Source organism: Neovison vison, chromosome 5, assembly GCF_020171115.1.
Source record: "Neovison vison isolate M4711 chromosome 5, ASM_NN_V1, whole genome shotgun sequence".
In the NCBI taxonomy this organism is placed as follows: Eukaryota; Metazoa; Chordata; class Mammalia; order Carnivora; family Mustelidae; genus Neogale; species Neogale vison.
Window position 1 is genome coordinate 58,461,198 of NC_058095.1, and position 20,195 is coordinate 58,481,392.

The 20,195-nt window shown below is 52.8% G+C and overlaps 1 protein-coding gene across 3 annotated transcripts in view; it reads right to left on the reverse strand.

Moving 5' to 3' along the window:
- The window catches only part of GAS7 (growth arrest specific 7), a 191,359-nt gene that overhangs the window by 105,860 nt on the left and 65,304 nt on the right, over positions 1–20,195 (reverse strand). The window contains exon 1 of one of the 3 annotated variants that reach the window (XM_044249092.1): positions 2,207–2,469. The exons of 1 other annotated variant lie outside the window; for it this stretch is intronic. The gene's annotated coding sequence lies outside the window, so the exon portion shown is untranslated. Of the gene's footprint in view, positions 1–1,334; positions 1,481–2,206; positions 2,470–20,195 lie in introns of those variants that run through there. One more of the 3 variants, XM_044249094.1, reaches the window with a different exon arrangement.

The window sequence follows — 20,195 nt, forward strand, 5'->3', positions numbered from 1 at the left end:
AGTGGGAAGGAAGGCTGGACGCCTGGTCGTGGGTGGACTGCACGACCCAAACCTGCAGGGCTCTGGGGCCTGGGAACATGTATTCTGGGGCCACTGGGATGACTACAGGGTGATTGGGGAAGTTGATGCGAGAAATCACAGTGTCAGGGGCGCCTGGGTGGCTCAGTGGGTTAAGCCTCTGCTTTCGGCTCAGGTCAGGATCTCAGGGTCCTGGGATTGAGCCCCACATCGAGCTCTCTGCTCAGGAGGGAGCCTGTTTCCCTCTATTTTTCTGCCTGCCTCTATGCCTACTTGTGATCTCTCTCTGTGTCAAATAAATAAATAAAATCTTAATTAAAAAAAAAAAAAATCACAGTGTCTTTCTCAATCTGCCTGCAGGGGGCTCTCCTCCCGACCTCAGACCCTGGGAGAAGGGCTGCCACCTCCCTGTCCCCAGACCTCACACTTCCAACTGCCCCGCTGTCCCATTAGCGTTGCACACAGCAACACAACAGCATCTCAAAATGATGCTTGCATGGGACTCCCCCTGGAAGCCTTCCTTCCTCCTTCCAATTTTTCCCTGGAAAGGAGAGTCGGTCAGAGCCGTCTCTCTGCAGGAGAAAATTCAGGCTTATTCAGGCCAGCAATCCCCCAACTCTTGTTTTTCCCAGTCTGACCCACAGTAAAAAGCCCATGTACCATGACCCAATATACACCCACAAAGCACAAATTTCGTGTCGCGTTGCGTACCCTACGGCATGCAAGGCAGTCTGAGAGTTTGCCATTCGACTTTTTAGGCTGATTAACACTAATCAGAGACTCTGTGTGGCTCGTGACTCCTGGTTCTGAAAAACCCTGCTTTACCTGGTCCCGATCCCCTTTTAGGAGGATCCCGTCCTTGACCCCCTTCTCCGTCAGAGATGGCGATATAGGTTACCTTCGCTTCACTTTGTTGGACCCACCAAGGTAGAGAAAAATGCTCCCGATTCTCCCTGCCCTTGAGGACTGTGTACCACTCACAGGCACTTGGCGTTTCCGGGTCTTCTCTTTCCGAGAACCGGGTCCAAGTCTCTGAATCCAGGGCACTTAAAATCTGTCAAATCCTTGATGTCCAAAAAGGAGAAGCCCACTTGCTACTTCCTAATCACGATAAAATTGCTCTGCGTTTTGTTTCACGCCACAAAGCCCAATCTACGGAGAACTCCTCTGCTCCCGGCAGCATCCCCCTTCCCTGCCCCGGGGGGAGACGGAGCTGTGTGGTTTCCAAACTGCTCTGTGCACCGACGCATCACACCCCCCCTCAGAGCCCCAACACAGATCCCGACAGGTTCACACCGGCCATGACACTGACTTACCACCGCAGAGCTGGGGGAGAAAGATTCTGAGCACCCAGTGCTCGAGTGGGGAAATCCACAGGCGCGAACGCAACCGTCACACGGGAAGCGGCTGAATCCACACGAAGCCGAGCTTCCCAGACTCCCGCTTGCATGCGCTTTCCGGAAGCCTTAAGTGACTTCAGACGCTGTTACATAATCCTGTGTTTGTTACCTACCCCCGACTTGTGCCTCCCTCACTGCAGCCCCCGTAGCTCTGAACACCCAGGGCCGCCCTGACTAACGACAGAACGCACCCCACAAGGCACAGGTGTCCCAACTAGAAGATCCCCATGGACCTGGTTGCTGTCCCACTCTGTCCCTGACCAGCTGTGTGACATCTGGCAGAACACAGCTCCTCTCTGGGCTTTTCCCTCATCTAGAGCCCGAGGGAGTGGACCCTGCTGATTCCCAAAAGCTCCTTCCAGGTTTTTCCTGAGCACTCTACCTGCACCATTTGGAACCATGTGACCTTGAAAAGGCCTGGCCACACTCAGGAATTCAGAACAAAAGCAAAACAGAAGAGGTGAAGATCCAGAAGAGAGAGCCAAGTTAAGTTGAAGGTAACAAGAAAAACTCACTTCTCACTGAGCTCAGCATCTTGGATACCCTGCCCAAGTGGCTTGCACTTTCCCAAGCCTTGGGGTCCCCACTTCAACCCAGACTCAGTGAAGGAAGGCAGAGGGCAGACAGGTGGGCAAACAGAAGCATCAGCCTGGGTCCCTCCATCACAGAGCCAAGCACCTGCCCACAGTGGCTTCACTTGTCCCCCAACCCCTGCAGGGCACAGCTGGCCACCTGGCTTTCGCTGGGCTCCATCGAGCTTTGAGCACCTGCCCGGGGCTCCAACTCACCTCAGCCCCACAGTCCCTCCTCCTGCAAAGCTGGCGCGCTGGTCATTTTCTGCCACCGTCTCCACACCCGCCGCCTCCCGTGGTATCAGCTAATTCACTGTGCAAAGCAGCCTTTATATATAGAAAGTTGCAGCCACGCAGGTTAGCATTAAAATAGAGACTTGCCGTTGTCGTGGCAACCAAACAAATGATATTCAAAAATGAAAAAGAAGTATTCTGTAAGCAGGAAAGCATGTCCACAGCCTTCCAGGGCAGCTCGCCCAGTCCCCTCGAGGGTAGGTGGGACCCCCTCCGGAGAAAGGACCTTCCCCTCTGTGAACCTCCCTCCTTCCCATGAAGTCACCGGCTCTGGCTGCAGCTATGCCACACGCCCCCTCCTCCTCCCCGCACACAAGTCCCTTCCTAAAGTCAGCTCCCCGCCTGGAGTGGCCCGAAGGCCAAGGCACTGAGAGAATATGATGATCTTGACCAGGCACCTCAATTTGCAAAAGCTGTACTCCTCAGGCACTGGGCGGCCCTGATGCTATCGCCAAGGATGCTTCTGGAAGCAGAGGTGGCCCACCACGGGCGTAGTGTTAAGAGACACAGTGAGTACACTTGGCGGGCTGCTTCACCCAAGACTCAGCTTAAAAATAAGAGGTGGGGGGCGGGGAGCACAAGGGGAAGCAGCCTTGTGCCTTCACTTCTCTGATGCTAGGATGTGTCTTTCCTTCTGGGTCTTTGTTCTACTTTCTTCTTGTTTGCTTAGTCCCCGGAGACTATGCCTTGCTCAGCCACATGGGCCCTGGATCTTGCTGGAGCTCCATTCACACTCAGAAGCTCCCGCTCTGGCTTCGTAGCTCCTGGTCAACACAGCCACCATCCAGAATGTTCCCAGCCTTCAAGGTGAAAGGTTGGATCCAAGGAGCCGCCAAGAGGCGGGGGGACCTCGGAACACCCCCAGCCTTTCTGCAATTCATTCACACATTTTAAAGATCAGCCCTGATCTAGAAGGACGAAAATTAAAAACGCCAAGCCCAAGTGCAGGCAAGGGCACGGGGCATCCGGAACTCCCCAACGGTGCTGTGCGAATCCAAAATGGCGCCGGCCCTCTGGACAGCAGCATGGCGGTTTCCTAGAAAGTGAACGCCCACGCTCACCCTATGAGTCAATAGTTCCTTCTCCCAGGGATGTACCCAAGAGAAAGGGAAACAAATGTCCACACAAAATCTTAGGCATGAATGTGCGGGGCAGCTTTATTGACGGTGACCCCAAACTGGAACCAGCCTAAAGACCATCAGCAGGGAATGGAGAGCGAGCCACGGTCCACACGTAGGACGAGCCATGACTACTGAAACAAAGGAGCCAACTATGGGTACGTGTAGTGACTTGGAGCATCTCACAGGTGTCTGCTGGGAAGCCAGGCTCTGAAGCTTATACACGATACAATCCTATTTATAGCATGTGCGCAGAAAGACAAAGTTACAGGGATGGATGTGGCTCATGGGGAGCAGGGGAGGGCATGAGAGCAGAGAGGGACCATGAGGGAGGTTCTTGGGGTGACAGGATTACTGTATGTCCTGGTTGAGGGTGTGGTTCCATGAATGTATATAGATGTAAACCATATACCCAAAAAAGTCTGTTTCGGGGCACCTGGGTGTCTCAGGCCATTAAGCGTCTGCCTTCAGCTCAGGTCATGATCTCAGGGTCCTGGGGTCGAGTCCCACATTGAGCTCTTGCTCAGTGGGGTGTCTACTTCTCTCGCTTCCTCTCCCCACCACCCCCACTGCTATTCATGTGTGTGTACTCTCTCTCTCTAATAAATAAATAAAATCTTGAAAAAAAAAAAGATTTTTCACCTTGCGGGGGGAAAGAATCAGGATGGCACAGTCTCCCTGTAGCAGTATTTGCATCACACACAGGGTTTCCCATGCATAAACTGTAGAGTTCTGAGAACTGTTCATTACCAGCACCATTCTTCATTACAAAGACCCTCTTCTTGTCCTAGACCCACAAGGTTCTCAACCTTGGACCCGTTGCATCAGCCCCACCAGGGAATTTGTTAGAAAGTACAAACCCCTGGGTCTCATCCTAGCCCTCCCTAACCAGAAGCTCAGGGGAGAAGGGGTCCTGCAGTGTGTTTTACAAAGGCCTCCTGGGGAGGGACTCTAATGTACCCTGAAATTTGGAAATCACTGGCCTCCATCTATGGGATGGATTCAGCTAGGCCAGCTGGTCACTGAATGGTCTGGACTCTGTCCCTTCAAAATCAAAACACTATGGAAACAGACAATGTCTTTCTCCATATCCTTGTAACTGCTGGCCTCAAACTTTTTTTTTTTTCTTCTTCTGACTCCAACTTCTGGTCTGTCCCCATGCACCTGCAAGAACGAGGAGGAGGAGGCCCGGGCCACAGCTCTGTCTGAGCCCCTCAAGCAGCCAGCAGCAGGTACAACAAGGAACAACCCGTTGTTTTGACCATGGCACTGCGAGGAAGAGTGGTCACCACAAACTGTGGACCAGGGAGGGGCCCGTGGCTGCACAGATCCATTCCTCTCTTCTGATCCAGCCCACTCCCGGGCCAGGACTGGACCCCACCTCGCCAGCCAGTCCACGTCCCTCTTAACTCCTGGAGCGTGTCTCAAATCAAAGGGCCCCTCGTGCTTGTCCCTAAGAACCTCGGGCAAACACGACTCCCTACTTACCCCAGAACAACAACTTCAAAGCCGCCTGGCTTGGTTTCTGGCTCCGAAGGCACACGGAGAGGACGGATTACGGAGAAGAAATCAGAACCATATGAATGTCATATTCAGCAAAATAAACAGAATCACAGCATCAGGGCTGGGTCCAGGGGGCTGCGTGTTTGGCCCAGAGCCTGGGTTTGGTGGCCCCCAGCGTGGGCTGGGCTCCTGGCCTCTCCTCCCCGCCCACGACTCCCACGAACGGTGCCAAAGGCGCCCAGCGCCCCGGCCCTCCTCGCCGAGGCCTCTACGAGCAATGCTGCTTTGGCTGACATATTAGTGTTTTATGGAGTTTTTATATTCTCTTTTATGGTGCAGTTGACGATAGCTCAGCTTCTCTTTGAGTCCTGTCCGAAAATGCACAAGCACCAACAGGAACGTTCCGCCGTTAATGACAGAGGGACAGCTCCAGGTGCCTCTGGGGGAGTGGGGGGAGGGGCGGTGCCACCCCCCCCCTTCATACCACTGGTTCCTCCCATAGCCAACCCTGGTGGGCTGGGCACACTCACTCCCAGCCTCATTCTCAGCGCAGAACACAAAACCCTCTCCTCTCGCGGCTTCTGGGGGACTCAACATGGTTCTCCACAGAGCCCGTGTTGAGGATCCCAGAGACATTTCCCAGTTGCCAGGATGGGGGTGAGAGCAGCGGGGGATGTATCAGCCCCTCTGGCTGCTGAAACAAGTCATCACAAACTCGGTGGCCTGATACAACACAAATGTGTCACCGTAAGAATTCCAGGGCTCAGAAATGGGTCTCAATGGACAAAAACCAAAATGGCGGCAGAGTTGTGTTCCTTGTAGAGGCTCCAGGGAACCATTCAGTCCCTTGTCTTTGTCAGCTTCTAGAGATGGCCCAAACTGCTTGGCGGCTGGCCCCCTCCTTCCATCTTCAAAGCTGGCAATGGTCTGTCCAGTCCTTTCCATGCGGACCCTTCTGGTTGTACTGGGTCCACACGCGTAATGCAGGATAATTTCCCCCATCCCACAGTCATCCGATCTACAACCTCAAGTCTCTCTAGTCCTGTAACCTCACATACTCACGAGCGGCAGGGACAAAGATGGGGATATCTTGGACGCGTGTGTATGGGGATGAGGGCTGGGGCGCTCATTATTACGATGGGAGCTCCCAGCCTCTGAGAAGCAGAGGTCAGGGATGCCGTTAAGCACACCCCTCGCCCACAACACGAATGACCCGGCCCCAAATGTTAGTCATGCCGAAGCTGAGAAACCACAGTATCTCTGAATGCTGACCAGACCTAAGTTGGTCCCGATGACCCCGCCTCAAGTCTCTTTCCCACAAAGAGATCAACTGTAGAAAGAAGCCCACAATGACCCACAATTTAAGGAGGATTTTTTTTTTTTTTTACCATCCTATTAAACACCTTCATGTGAATTCTCTAACCCAGCATTACCCTCCAGTGATTCTCGTTTGATATACAGAACATACACACAGGACCTGAAAAACACGTAAGGTGCTTCTTGCTTCTGGAAGGCACACGAACGCGGTGGGCATAGATCATCTGAATCTCCTTATGCAAAGGGAGTTAAGAGGTACAAACTCCCAGTTATAAAATAAATAAGTCACTTCCTGTGATGGCGGACGGTGACGAGACCGATGGCGAGGGTCATTTTGTAACGTCTAAAAATATCAGAGCACGACGCTGCATGCCCGGAACATAATAGGGCACGTCGCTTCTCCTTCGATAAAATAATAATAATAATAATAAATTTCTTTATGTGAGTAGCTTCAAATGACATGGCTCCTTCTGCTTTGCAGGTGCATTGCTTTCTGGTCTCAAAGTTGCTGAACTAGCAAGCCAGCCGGCTGCTCACGTCCCCGCTCCCGCTCTTCCCTCCCCCAGGGGAGCGGACCCACCATGAGCTGATGAGAATTTCTGAAGAAACCCGCAGACCTCAGTTCTGGGCTCCTGCAGGTGACCCAGGGCAGGAAGGGGAGGAAGGGGAGGGCTGCCCTGCCCTGCAGACAGCAGGGTGTTGTCCCTCCCTCATCTCCCTGACCAGGCTGGGTCCCCAGCAGGGACAACCTCCACACGGCCCGAGGTCCCATCTGCTGCCTCGGTTTCCCAGAGAGTGACTCTGTGATGGTTTCCTGGGGATTCCCCTGCAGGGACAGGTAGGCAGGGCCTCCCTAAGATACTTCTGTGTCATTCCAACAGAAGGAGTCCCCCCTCCCTCCCACCCCCACCAAAACTATGAGCAGAGACACGGCGGCATCTGGCGTAATTAAGTGTACCCCCACATGTGTCCCTGTGCCCGTCACCCCAGGCGAGCCCCTGCTATTCTAGTCTCTGCTTGATGCAGCAAAGTGGTTAATCAGTTCCTCTGCGGTAACCACCAGCATTCTCCGCCAAAGTCACATGTCTGCCCCGAGGCAGAGAAGCCCGAGGAGATGCCTGACATACCCCGGGACCTGGGACCACCGGCCCCAAGGTGCCACCTGCCACATGACCTGATTCAACCCTCTGTCCGGCAAACGCCCGCTGTACGTTTACAACAAGCCACACAACCTTCAAGAGGGGGGACACAGAAGGGCCTTGCCCACCAGGAGCTTGAATCCAACACGGGGAGGGTGGGCAGGCCCCGCTCCCAGCATGGACGTGCGTCCTGCCCTGCAACGACCATGCCAACGAGGGGAGGCAGGGGACCTTGAACCACCTCTGCTTTTCAGATCGTTACAACCACGGCAGGAAACACTTACGTGACACCCAGCACAGACCCGACAGTTCCCGTCTGTTTGCAGACATGCGCCCTCTCACCCTTCACTCACCCCGCGAGGGGGCGGGGCGGGGGGGGCGGTCTGTAATTGTACCCATTTCACAGGACAGGAAACTGAGGTTCCAGAGGTCAGCCGTGTGCCCCACACGGGTGCGCACACAGACAGCTCATAAGGGGCAGCAGCAGGATGGGCGAACGCCTCCCTCAGGACACCCCAGCCCAAGGCTCCTGCTTCCGAGGGGCAGTTGGAGGGCGGATGAGAAGCCACAGAAGACCCCCGGTTGCTCCAACCCCCAGTGAGTCCCCTCCCTCTCAAGACACGGCCAGAGAGAACCCCACTCTCTGCTGGGCCTGCTGGGCCTCACTTCCTTCTCCATTTCTCCAGCACAGCTTTCATCCACCTCACGTGAGTCCCGTGAACACCGGCAGAGTCCAAAGATGCTCAGATAATGGGATTTTCAACCACAAGGGGCCGACGGTAGCAGTTCCGAGGACAATGCTTCCGCCCCCTCACGCCATCCCCACCTTCTGGGACCTGCTAGGTCAGCGTCTCTGTGACCTGGGGGGATTGGGAGTCTGGCTGTCAACTTGGGATCCTTGCAGCAGAGGCTGGGACATGAGGAGAGCCTCTATGGCACACTTTGGCGTTTCTAACCATGCCACGGCTGAGCCCATGGTCTAGAACCCATGTGCGCTCCAAGGGTGGGTCCTGCCAGTCTTAGGGCCCAGAGCCAGACGTGATTAATTCTGTTATTTCGAAAACGGGGTGGGGGGGCTGTCTTTGCAGAGGTAGTGAAGGATTCTGAAATGAGGAGGTGATCACAGATTATCCAGGCAGGCCCTAGATGCAATCCCAAGAGTCCCTAGAAAAACGAGGCCAAGGGAGATTTTATCACACAGGGAGGAGAAGGGGTCTCTGGTCAGGGAAGCAGGGGTCAGACTAGTACAGTCACAAGCCAAAGGTGTCAAGGAGACGTGGCCCTAAGCATGCCCCCGCCCCCGAAAGAGAACAGAGCGGCAAGGAGATAGTCCCCTAGTCCCCCGCCCCCCGCCTGCTCTGACCGCAACCCGAGAGTCAGCCACGTGGAAACGCTGTGTCAGGACACATGCACAGCACAGGGCCGGCAGCGTTAGGCACACATGGGGACCAAAACCAGACTTGGAAGCTTTCCACTGCGGTTCGCAGGCCTTGGTGGTGCAATAGTGCGGGAACATAGGACTCCCCCATAATATTCACATAACCCTGGCAGCCCCCAAGATGGTGCCCTCTGGGGGTAGACAAGATGACCCGGGCATCCTCAGAGCCTGATTTATGGACAGCTGCATGTTCATTAAGGTCGGTTTGGAAATACCAGGGACCAAGGACATATAGAGGCCCGCTCCGTCCTCCCCAAGAGTCACACTCCCAGACGCCTGGTCAGGTCAGCCACCCCTACGGCTCCCAGCCTGGCTCCCTGCTCCCTCGTCACTGCCAGTCTCTGCCTTCCATGGGTTGCGCCCGGCCGGCCAGGCTTCTGGCCTGACCCCAGAGAGAGAGAATACCAGCAAAGAGGCCATCCCTCTGGCCCGATTCCAAAATCAAGAGGCTGCTGGGGAGACAGGGAAGGACACACAAGACGGGCCGTTTCTCTCACGCGGGGACGAGACTCCAGATTCCCATCTCCACGCCTCCCGGACACCTCGCCACCGTCAGGTTCGACCCAAACTCAGAGTCACCTGGCCAGTCAGAGGGTCCCCTTTGGGGGCCATCAGTGGGGCATCAGCAAGCCGGCGGGCACCGAAGAACACGGAACAGAATCACTCAGGGTCTGTGTGCTGTAGCGTTATTCTCACAGAGCGTGGCTCTGCGTCCAAGGCCGAGGCCAAGAACAGAAAACCCACAGGGGCAGGACGTGAGAAGCACATGTCCTCCAGCACATGTGCGGTCAAGGGGCAGACAGGTGGAGCCCAGCCCCGCAGAGTACATGTCACAGACCAGGAGCCTACCTATAAAACCCCAGAAATTTCCCATAAAATACGTTAAAATTTCCACATGTCCCAAAAAAACCTAGAAGGACCTGCTGAAGTGGCATCTGATAGGATCGCTAGAATTGTGGCCACCTTCTCCGCCATCCTCCGAGACAGTGGCGTTCAGTCCTCGCTGCCCGAGAGAACCATCTGGAAGCTTAAAAATTACCCTGAGGCCCACAAGTGCCCCGACCCCTTAAACAGCTCTCTAGGGGGGAGACCTGGAGATGGCTATCTTTCAAGCTTGCTGGGTGATTCTAATATGGGGCTCACCTAAAAGGGCTGCTCTGACGTTCCCACTGCCTCACTCGGCTCTGCCACCTGCCTGGGCAGACAGCTTATTCAGCCGAGGTGCAGAGAAAAGGGAAGGCGGGGGCCCCATAAACCAAAGCAGGCATCCAGAACCCCCCTGGCGGTCCCCTGCTTTAACCACAGCCCAGGTCACAGCAGCCCAGCCGGGGGTGAGGAGCCCATCCCTCCAGGCTCCATCACCTCTACTGTCCTAGGAAGGACACCGAGGTCCATGACACCACACAGGTATGCTCCCTCTGCCCACAGACTCGGGACAGCCCTGAAGGCATTCCAGTTCCACACTGTCCCGCTATGTCAGCGGCTCCTTTGGCTTAAAAATACACTTTCTGCAAAACCCTGGAGTCAGGGGATCTTGGGCAGCTCAGTGGGTTAAGCGTCTGCCTTTGGCTTAGGTCATGATCTCAGGGTCCTCGGATCAAGTCCCATGTCGGGCTCCCTGCTCAGGGGGCGCCTGCTTCTCTCTCTCCCTCTGCCTGCTGCTCCCCCTGCTTGTGCTCTCTCTCTCTCTGTCAAATAAATAAATAATATCTCAAAAACAAAAAAACAAAAGCAAAAACACAGGAGCCAGACCATGCCCACAGAAACCCCAGGTTCCGTCACTTACTGATAGAAGACTGTTCTGCCCACAAGCCTCCTGGATGCACCAGAGTCGATATGCAGAGAGCGGACAGCTTGTCTGCACCCTTTCTGAGATGTGACGGGGACAGTGGGGAAAGCGACCTGAGCCCGGGGCTGGCGCCCATGGTTTGTCTGGCCCCAGGATCAGTGCATTAGTGGCTTAGCGGTCATTTGGGGCACTGCCCACTGGTTCTGTGCCATTTCTCTAAACACAGGGAGACTGAAAAGGAAGGAAAAAAGTGGGTTTCGGGACGTCATTGTCTCCAGCCCAAGTGGGGATTCTGAGAGTCGGGAGTGAGGCTGCCTGTCTTGCCCAAGGCAGACAGCTCGACCGGAACCCAAGAGGAGGCCCTCCCTACCTGGGGAGGAGAGTGACAGCGGGGAGCAGCCTGGCAGGAATGCGGCGAGGAAATGGGACTTTGATTGCACAGATAAAGCGCGCCAGTGTCGGGGAACGGTGACAAGTGACATGTGAATCATGGAGACCATAGCTTCCCAGGATGCGGCGTGTCTGAACAGGCCGTGTGGCTCAGCCTGAGAAACGGGAAAATGAGGACGAGGGTGCTCCCCGTGCACCGAGCTCGGCAAACTCCTCCCGCCCCGGGGCCCCCACACAGCTGGAGTCGGGCCCCCTCCCCCACGCACAGGTGGAGGCCCAGGGGTAACCCCTGCCCGGCCAGTGCGGACTTGGAGCGTTCTCCAAGTCTTGGAGCGTTCACGGTTAACAGCCCCAGAAGTTACAGTGGTTAGGCCCACATATTTACTTGTTGGACACGTTCATCCAAACGTTCACTGGACACCTACTTATATCAGGCACTGAGAATGCGCAGGTGAGTGACCCAGCCTGGTCCTGGGAAAAGTCTGCCTCCTGAGAGAGAGAGAGAGAGAGAGAGAGCACGTGCAGAGACAGGCAGTCCCAGAGCAGAGTGACCTGGGGGTCCACCACTACGGGAAAAATTTAAGGTCATTGGCACGACACACCTTCTCTTCACCAGACCTTTCTCTATGCTTTTTCCTGCTTCCATCCAGCTTTCTGTAAGGCTGATTGATTGCTTTCTCTTTTAAGATCCCTCCCACCCCTGCAAACTTGACATTGACAGTCTACTCATACCACTTAGGTGACTTCGGTGGTTACATGGACATTTTTAACATGTACTCCTGACTCCAAGCACAAGGACGATCAATAACTCTCTTCTCCTCCTGAATAATACAAAATAGGACACATTCACTTTGATATCCCCCCCCCCCACCTCCCAGGTGTCGGTAACATGGATGGTTGAAGATGCTATCTTCCCACAAGTCTTGGAGCTGGCTGGTCATTTGCTGTCTTCCACCACTGATTGCTTTCCAGAGAAATGACAAATTCCAAATTGACTCAAGAGGAAATAGAAAGCCTGAACAGATCGATAACCTTCAAAGGGATTGATCCAGTGGTCTAAAATCTACCTTAAAAAGCTACAGCAAGTCTAGGCCATTCTACCGACAAGTCTTCTCAACACTTGAGAGAAAAAAGATACCATTTGTCTTATAAATTCCCTTTCAAAGAAACACCGAGAGAGAAAAACATTCAGTTCCTCTTATAGTACCGCATATCCACCTTCAAAGAAAAACAATGTAAGAATTGAAAGACTTAAAAGCCCACCTCCTAACCTCACTAGGGCATAAATGTAAAAATCCTAAATAAACATTTCTAAATCCTGACAAAGGAGGGATATTAAAATGTCAGAAAACTCACTAGTTAAACTCAGCACATTAAAAGCTTATAAGAAAAAAAATGTGATAATCTAGATGCAAAAAAATCCGAAAATTAAAACGCCTCATAAACTAGGACTGGAATGGAAATTATTTTTGTCTGATAAATTGTAACTCTCCAAAATTAGAATAAATCTTGTGTTTAATGGAACACACTGGGAGATTTTCCTCTGAAGTCAGGAGTAAGGCCAGTCAACTCTCCACCACTGTTTCTCTTCACCTCTTTACTGAAGATCCCATAACACAGTAAGGCAATAAAAAGACAGAAAAAACTATAAGGGTTTTTTATAAGTAAGAAACTGCTGACATCCTCATACCACTTCATGGTCTATTCCAAAATCCAAGCAATTCTTTTTTTTTTTTTAAGATTTTATTTATTCATTTGACAGACAGAGATCACAAGTAGGCAGAGAGAGAGACAGTGGGGGAAGCAGGCTCCCCACTGAGCAGAGAGTCCAATGCGGGGCTTGATCCCAGGACCCTGGGATCATATCCTGAGCCGGAGGCAGAGGCTTTAACCCACTGAGCCATCCAAGTACCCCTAAAATCCAAGCAATTCTAAAAACGATCTCAACGAATAAGACCACTGAGGACCTTTTTATAAAAACAAATAGTATCTTAAATATTAGCAACGAACATAGAATACACATACAGTTAATGTAGCAGACAAAATCAGGCAGATTTTCCCCCATGCATTCCTGAAATCCCATTAAAAATTAGAGGAAAAAAAGAAAGAAAGAAAAGAAAAGGGACAAAGCCACCAAGAGAAAAAGAAGGAAATAAGAGTTGACAATATGTGACACACTCACATTTTGGACAGTGGAATACAAATGGATAAATGGTCATGACTTATGCTAGAAAGGAAAACCGAAAATTTTACTCCCTGGGAAGGGAGGCATCAACAAGAAACAAACCAGTTCATGATGCAGAACCAGGAAGACTCACAGGCACGAAGTATGGATGGGAGGACAGAGGGACAGCTCCCTAGATTCCTCCCCACTCTTGACCACCGAGGGACTCCCCCGACTGCCCAGGGCAGGCAATGTCAAGCTTCTCGAGGGAAAGAAGTTCAGACCTCCTAGACTCGGGGACACCTACAGGACAGGGTGACTAGTCATATTAAAAATGGGGCAAGTTAAGCAAACGTTTACATACTGTGGGTTGACGATCAGACCCATTTCCTTTCCAGCAAGCTCCTGGGGGAGAACAAGGGAGAAAACCCAGGAAGAGGAAAGCAGGAGATCCCGGGAATGGCCAAAAGCAGAACAGAAGCAACGGGAAGTAATGGGATTATGGTGAAGGAATAGCCCAAGATGACAGGAGACCACTGACCTGAAGAACAACAGAAACGAGAGCAGAGACTCCTCGCCTAAGGCTGGTGACCAGGCAGACCTCCTAGATTTCTCCCGACTGTGTTGACAATATTCAGGGGAACTTTACAGTCTGGTGAAGAGTCCGGGGGAAGAATTGGTCCAAGAGATCGAGAACCCCAAGGCCATAAAAAGACAATGATTTATTTAATTTATCTGAATTTCTTCGATTACGTAGGGGAAATCAAAAAGGTGTCCCATCACAGAAGCAGACGCCAAGAAGGAGTTCAGCTCTAATTAATTTCTGCAGACATACTAATGCAGACACCAGACTCTGCTATCACCAAACATCGTGGTATCACTGTTTTGGGGGGGTAAGGAAAGGGGTTACGTGTACATGTGGGGGCACGGGGGTGGGATATGGTGGTGGTAGAAGGAACAGGTCTAATCACCTATAAGAAGAAATTCAAAAGGAGATGTGTGCTATCAGGAATTGGGGAGCGCGGACAGTGAGTTGGGGAGGAAATGAGAACCATATAGGGACGCCTGGTTGATTTCAGTTCCTATCATGTGTGACTCCTGATCGCAGGGTTGTGAGTACAAATGAGCCCCTACCGTCGAGCCAGCACGAGAAAGGAATTATAGGTGGATCAAAAGATCGAAACGTCAAACGCAAAACACTAAAACCTGTAGAAAATCATTTAGACCACGTCAGGACATCAGCGTATGGAACGTTTTTTTTAAAATGAGACCTAAAAAGCACAAGGCATGGAAGTCATGGTTTCGCCACATCTCAGAGAGTCACAGATCTGCTCACCCTCTGATTCCCCCAACTTCAGGCCTAGATATTCACGCAGGACAGGGACAACATTCCAAAAGACTCAGACACAAATGTTCTCGACAAAATTATCCACCATCACTCAACACCGGAAATGCCCCAAATGCCCATCAGTTGACAAACGAAGAAGCAAATTATGGTATATTTGACTAACGGAATTCTACCAGCCATCAAAAGGAACGAACCACTGATAGAACAATATGGGTCAATTTTGGGTATTACCTAGTCTGAAAGAGGCCAGGTTCCAGCACACAGGATTCGCTTGTCTGAAATCCTGGTATACGGCAAAACGGATCCACGGGATAGAAATCCGAGGGGACCTGAGGAGACGAGGGAGGACAGGAGAGAAACTGACTGCCAACGGGCGAGGGAGAACATTCTGGAAATGTGCCCCGGGCTCTGACAAGAGCGGTGGTTAGTGGGTGTCTACAGTGGTCGAGTCGTGGACCTGCCCACATGAAATGAATGAATTTTACTTTACAGCAAGTTATAGCTCAGGAAAGTGGATTTAAAAAGATGCAGGGAGCGGGGGCGGTGTGCCTGGGGGGCGCAGCTGGTTGAGCATCCGACTCCTGATTTCACCTCAGGTTGTGGTCTCAGGATTGAGAGATCAAGGCCCATGTCAGGCTCTGAGCTGACCATGCAGCCTGCTTGGGATTCTCTCTCTCCCTGTGCCCCTCCTCCCACTCATGCTCTCTCTCTCTCTCTCTCTCTCTCTCTCTCATAAATAAATAGATACATTTGTTGCAATCTCTGTAATCTTCTGCGGACATATTTTATTAAAAATAAAGTGGATTTTGGAAAACATCAGTTATTAATTACACGGACTAGGGAGCAGGAAGTTTCCGGGGTGGGGGAATGGAGACCAAGAAGCCTAATTATCCTCATTCGGATCCCATCCCTGTGGAAAGAGAGATGCCAACAGTCATCAGAGCAGTCCTATTAGAAACCACAGGGTGGGGGGGGGTGCCTGGGTGGCTCAGTCATTTGAGCATCCGACTCTTGGCTTGGGCTCAGGTCATGATGTTGGGGTCGTGAGATTGAGCCCCACGTCGGGATCTGTGTTCGGTGATCGGTCTGCTTGAGATTTTCTCTCCCTCCGCCTCCAGCTCATGCCCTTTCTCTCTAAAAATGGAATCTTTAAAAGAGAGGAAGAGAGGAAGGAAGAAGGAGTGACAAGCTCCATTGAGATCAGGTAGCCCAAATCTCTCGTCTTCAGGAAAGAAGCCCAAAGTGAGCTTTGTCCAAGATCCTTGCCCCAGTCACCTCTTGCTAAAGCCACCCAGTGTCTTCTATGCCTCTCGACAGTGCCCCCTTCTGTTTAGGGAATTTTCTCTCCCCGACCAGGTACTTCCTCCGTGGGACCATCCATGCCGGCACCAGCTCCGCCACCACAAATCCAAACGGGTCCTTCCCAGGACAAAGGGGTGTGTGTGACCCATGCTCGCTTCCAGATGCCGTCGGCGGACACTCCGGGCGATGGGCGGACTTCATCCGTCCCGACCAAGCCAACCTGAGCACGCTACCTTTGCTCTAAGACTGTCCCCTGGCAAACCCTACCCCTCTGGGCTTCACACACCTGAGCAACCTCGGTTTCTGTTTTCGGCTTCCCCCAGCCTCCTGTCCATTCTGAGAGCTGAGGGATATGGCTGCAGTAAATTCCACTTTGCTGACATTAGCCAGAATCTGTTTTTAGTGTTTGTGACAGGACATCCAATGGGCTCAAGACAGACAGACGCTAGGGTCCACAGCCCAGAGAGTTCCACGTTCTGGGCGAGTGTCCCCGCGAGGGTCAGCCTCCTAGCTGACCTCACGGGATCCTCGGTGCCAATCCCAAGGCCCCCGGGGCTATCGGATGATAGAAGGAAAAGACAGTGATTGCTCCCTGAGCAGTACGGCCAAGCACTGTGACACGCTTTCATCACGTCCTTGTACAGCCCGATAAAGCAGGACTTGCCCCAATTTGCCTCTGAGGACAGCGAAAAGGAGGAAGAATATTTTCCCGAGGTGAAAGAGCTCCTGAGTGACAGCAGAAACTGGAGCCAAATCTGTCCAACTACAAAGCCCTGCCTTGTCACCTTGTCACACGGCCATGCCTCAAGAAAGCATTCAGATTTCTGCTTCTCTTCCCCTATAACTAGGTCACCAGGACTTCCGCAGTGGCTTGGGGGGCGTGACTGGATGGCTGGTGGCTGCACCTTTGGAGCAGCGAGAGGGAACAGGATGCCCACCAGGAGGGAGCAACAGTGGACAGAGGGGAGTACGGGACGGGGGTGAGAAGCACACGGTAGCCTGGGGGACAGCGGAACCATCCACGTCCCGGAGCAGCGCCAGCAAATTCTTTCTGCTTTAGACATGAATCCGTCCTCACGTTCCCATGGCAACGGAGCATGCCCATGGCTGTCCCTACCTGCGACTGAGTGAGTCCCATTTTTGGCACTGCCCTCGCCCCGTCCAAAGTCATTAACTAATCAGCCTAGGATGCTCTGCGCTCGGGAGCTGATCACACCTGGGAGACACACAGGGTTCAGGGCAGAGGGGAGGGATTCCTCCCAGGATCTGGGAGCTGCGAGCCTGTCTACACTGCATTCACCATGCCTGGCCCGGTCCCTGCAGACCAAACCATCAAAACGGACCTGGGTTCCCCACCCCCCTCCCATAGACAGAGGGGCTGGTCACAGAGCACCACGGAAAGCCGAGAGCAGGGAACTAAACAGGACATGGAAAGGGACACACTGGAGTTGCGTGAGTGCTTGAAATCAACCAGAAATCAGGAGATTTCAGATCGGAGCTCGTTCATAAATCCTGACGGGCGGCCCGTGGAAGGAGCAATCCGGGGAGATCCTGCAGTGTGGACTGGGCATCCTCCCGGGCTGAGCTGGGTCCCGTCACACATGTGTCCAGAGGAGGCGAGAGGCAGCCTTCGGAAGACGCCGCGTAGCCGCTTGCTCTGGGGAACGCGTCGTGGCCCGGTTGAGTGACCGCAAGAGAGAAGAGGGGACGGGGCAGTAAGGGGCACGACAGGGACGCCAAAAAGACCCCAGCACTAGGAGTGGGACTAGACACTACAAGATCCAGCATACCGCCCTGCAAACCCGTAATTGGCTCCAAAGCTATGAGATGACGTTATAGGTTCAACAGAGGCACCAGCGGGGACTGCGAAGGATCCCTAAAAACCCAGTGGTTCCATGAAACCGTTTTCCCCCTCTCAGCAAACAGAAAAGCCACAGTTCCTTCCCACTTAGTTTCTCAAGAGTTCGTCACAAGGTTTGGGCATGCGTAGGGAAAAAACCCAAAAGGGACAATCCACTGGAAAAGGAGATTTCAAAGTAGAGGGAGGTCCCACCAGTGTGGGCAGCAGGGGGAGCTCAGTGGGGGGAGCTTGGAGTCCTCCCCGGCAGGACTGCGCACACAGACTGCCCCATGTCTGCTCGGCCACCAGCCCTGCGCCGGACGACGGGAGTGCTGACAAGGACCTGGACCAACAGGCTATTTCAGGGGCCCTGGTCACCACCACCCTGTCGGAGTCTGCTGGAACATGGCCCGGGTCTGTCCCAGCTGGACAGTGAGCTTGGAAGCTCCTGGGGACGCAGACAGCTAAGTGTCCACACTGCTTGTGCAAGACCCTCCTTGCACACTGAAGAAATTCAACAAAGCTTCGCCGAACCATGTGGGAAGAAGGAAGGAAGGAGGCATCAGGGGTCCCGGCCACTGGCTGCCTCCCGGGATGAAAGGAACAGCACAAGGAGTCGAGTCGATGGGTTCTAACAGTGCTGACGGCGGGGGCCGGGGCGGGGGCGGGTGGGGGTGGCCACGCTTGGGGTGAGCACGATGTAACATACAGAGCTGTTGAATGACCACGTGAGTCACACACCCAAAATTGCTGTCACACTGTGCGTCAACCAGACTTGAATAAAAGGGGAGGGGAAGACAAAATCTTAAAAAAAACACAAACCATAATTCTAGGAGAAGTCTGGGGCCTCATTAGTCCAATGCTCCCAGGACCCGAGGTCGGCCCCAAATCTGGGACAGAGCTTTGCAGCCAGTGCAAGGAGGGGGATGCGTTTGGCTAAATGGTCCTTGGTGTCCCCTTCAAAGAAGCCACCAGCTCAGGGGAAGTACAATGGTTCATGCCTGAACACCGAAAGAAAGGGCTCCCATAGGTTTATGGAAAGAGAACAGAAAAAGGTCTTTAAAGACCATGAGTTTCTCTCTCTCTTTTTTATAAATATTTTATTTATTTGAGCGAGAGAGAGAGAACACAGCAGGGGAAGCGGCAGAGGGAGAGGGAGAAGCAGGCTCCCTGCTGAGCGGAGAGCCTGACAGGGGCCTTGATCCCAGGACCCTGAGATCATGACCTGAGCCGCAGACGTATAACCGACTGAGCCACCCAGGTGCCCCAAAGACCATGACTTTCATAGGGCTGTTAATCTGAACCCCTGGTTTGGACCGAGTCCTTAAGAAGCAGCCATCCCTGGGTATCAGCTTCGTCCTCCTGAGGGTTGCCCTGCCTGCTCAGTCCCTGGGTGCCTATTTGATTTTGTTCTCAACACCGTGCACGTTACTGCTTTCGCCCAAGATTAAAACAAAGCCTTCTGAGTTTACAGCACAGAAAAAAGAGGGAAGTACACACACACGGAATGAAACACAAGGAGGGGCGTGCTGTGATGGGGATAACCTTGAGCTTGCTCCCGTTCAGACAGCGACGTCAATCTCTTGCAAACTTCCAGGTTCTTAAGAACAGATCTCTGGCAACACACCTGCCAACTGACAGAGACACTGAAAGTGTCGGAGGGGGGCAACAGTGCAGGCTTCTGACATCCAACTCTCTCAAGTCACCTAACTTTTGTGCAAATTTGGTTTGTCTACGAACTCAGTCAGATTCCTCTATGGATTGTATACAGAGCCTCCTCCTCCTGGCTCTGGGAGCCTGGAGGGTGGGGAGAAATCCAGGTGGGCTGCCAGGAAGAGGACGACCACTTTCCCCGGATGCGGGAGCATTTTCACAGACGACAGCGATTTCCCCTCACGTGCAAAGTCACGGATCATAGAATCTCAAAGCTAATGGATGTCTGCACATTTTGGAGCACTCAAAAGTAAAGGGACTTGAGGTCAGGAGCAGGAGGTGGGGACCTCAGAACTCGGTTCTCCAGAATTCTAAAACCAATAGTTTTCTTGCTCCACCGCCGTCTATTCTGGAACATTCCTTAAAAAGGGGGGATTCCACTGTCAAACGGGGTCCTGAATCCAAATTCGTACTTGCCACCTTTCTCCGTTACCTCCACCTTCGGTCACAGCAAGAACCTCCCTGGTGTCCTGGTTTCCACACCGACCACCACTTCCCATCCAGCAGCCAGAGTGACTCTCCACAATCATGTCAAAATAGATAATCCACAGAGATAGAGACCTGACTAGTGAGCACCAGGGGGTGGGCAGTGGCTGTTTCACAGGGACGAGGAGGTCTCCTTTGGGGGCCATGAAAATGTTTATCGCTAATGTGTTAAATGCCAGTGAATTACATGCTTTGGAATGGCTAATTTTATCTTGGATGAATTTCCTCCCAATTAGAAAAAACAAAAAAACAAAAAAACCCACAACCGGCTTCAAATCTCTCCAGCAAATCCCCATCTTCCACAGAAGATGTCCACATCTAAGCCGGTATCCACAGTGGCCTGAATGGCCTTCCTGTCTCTCCC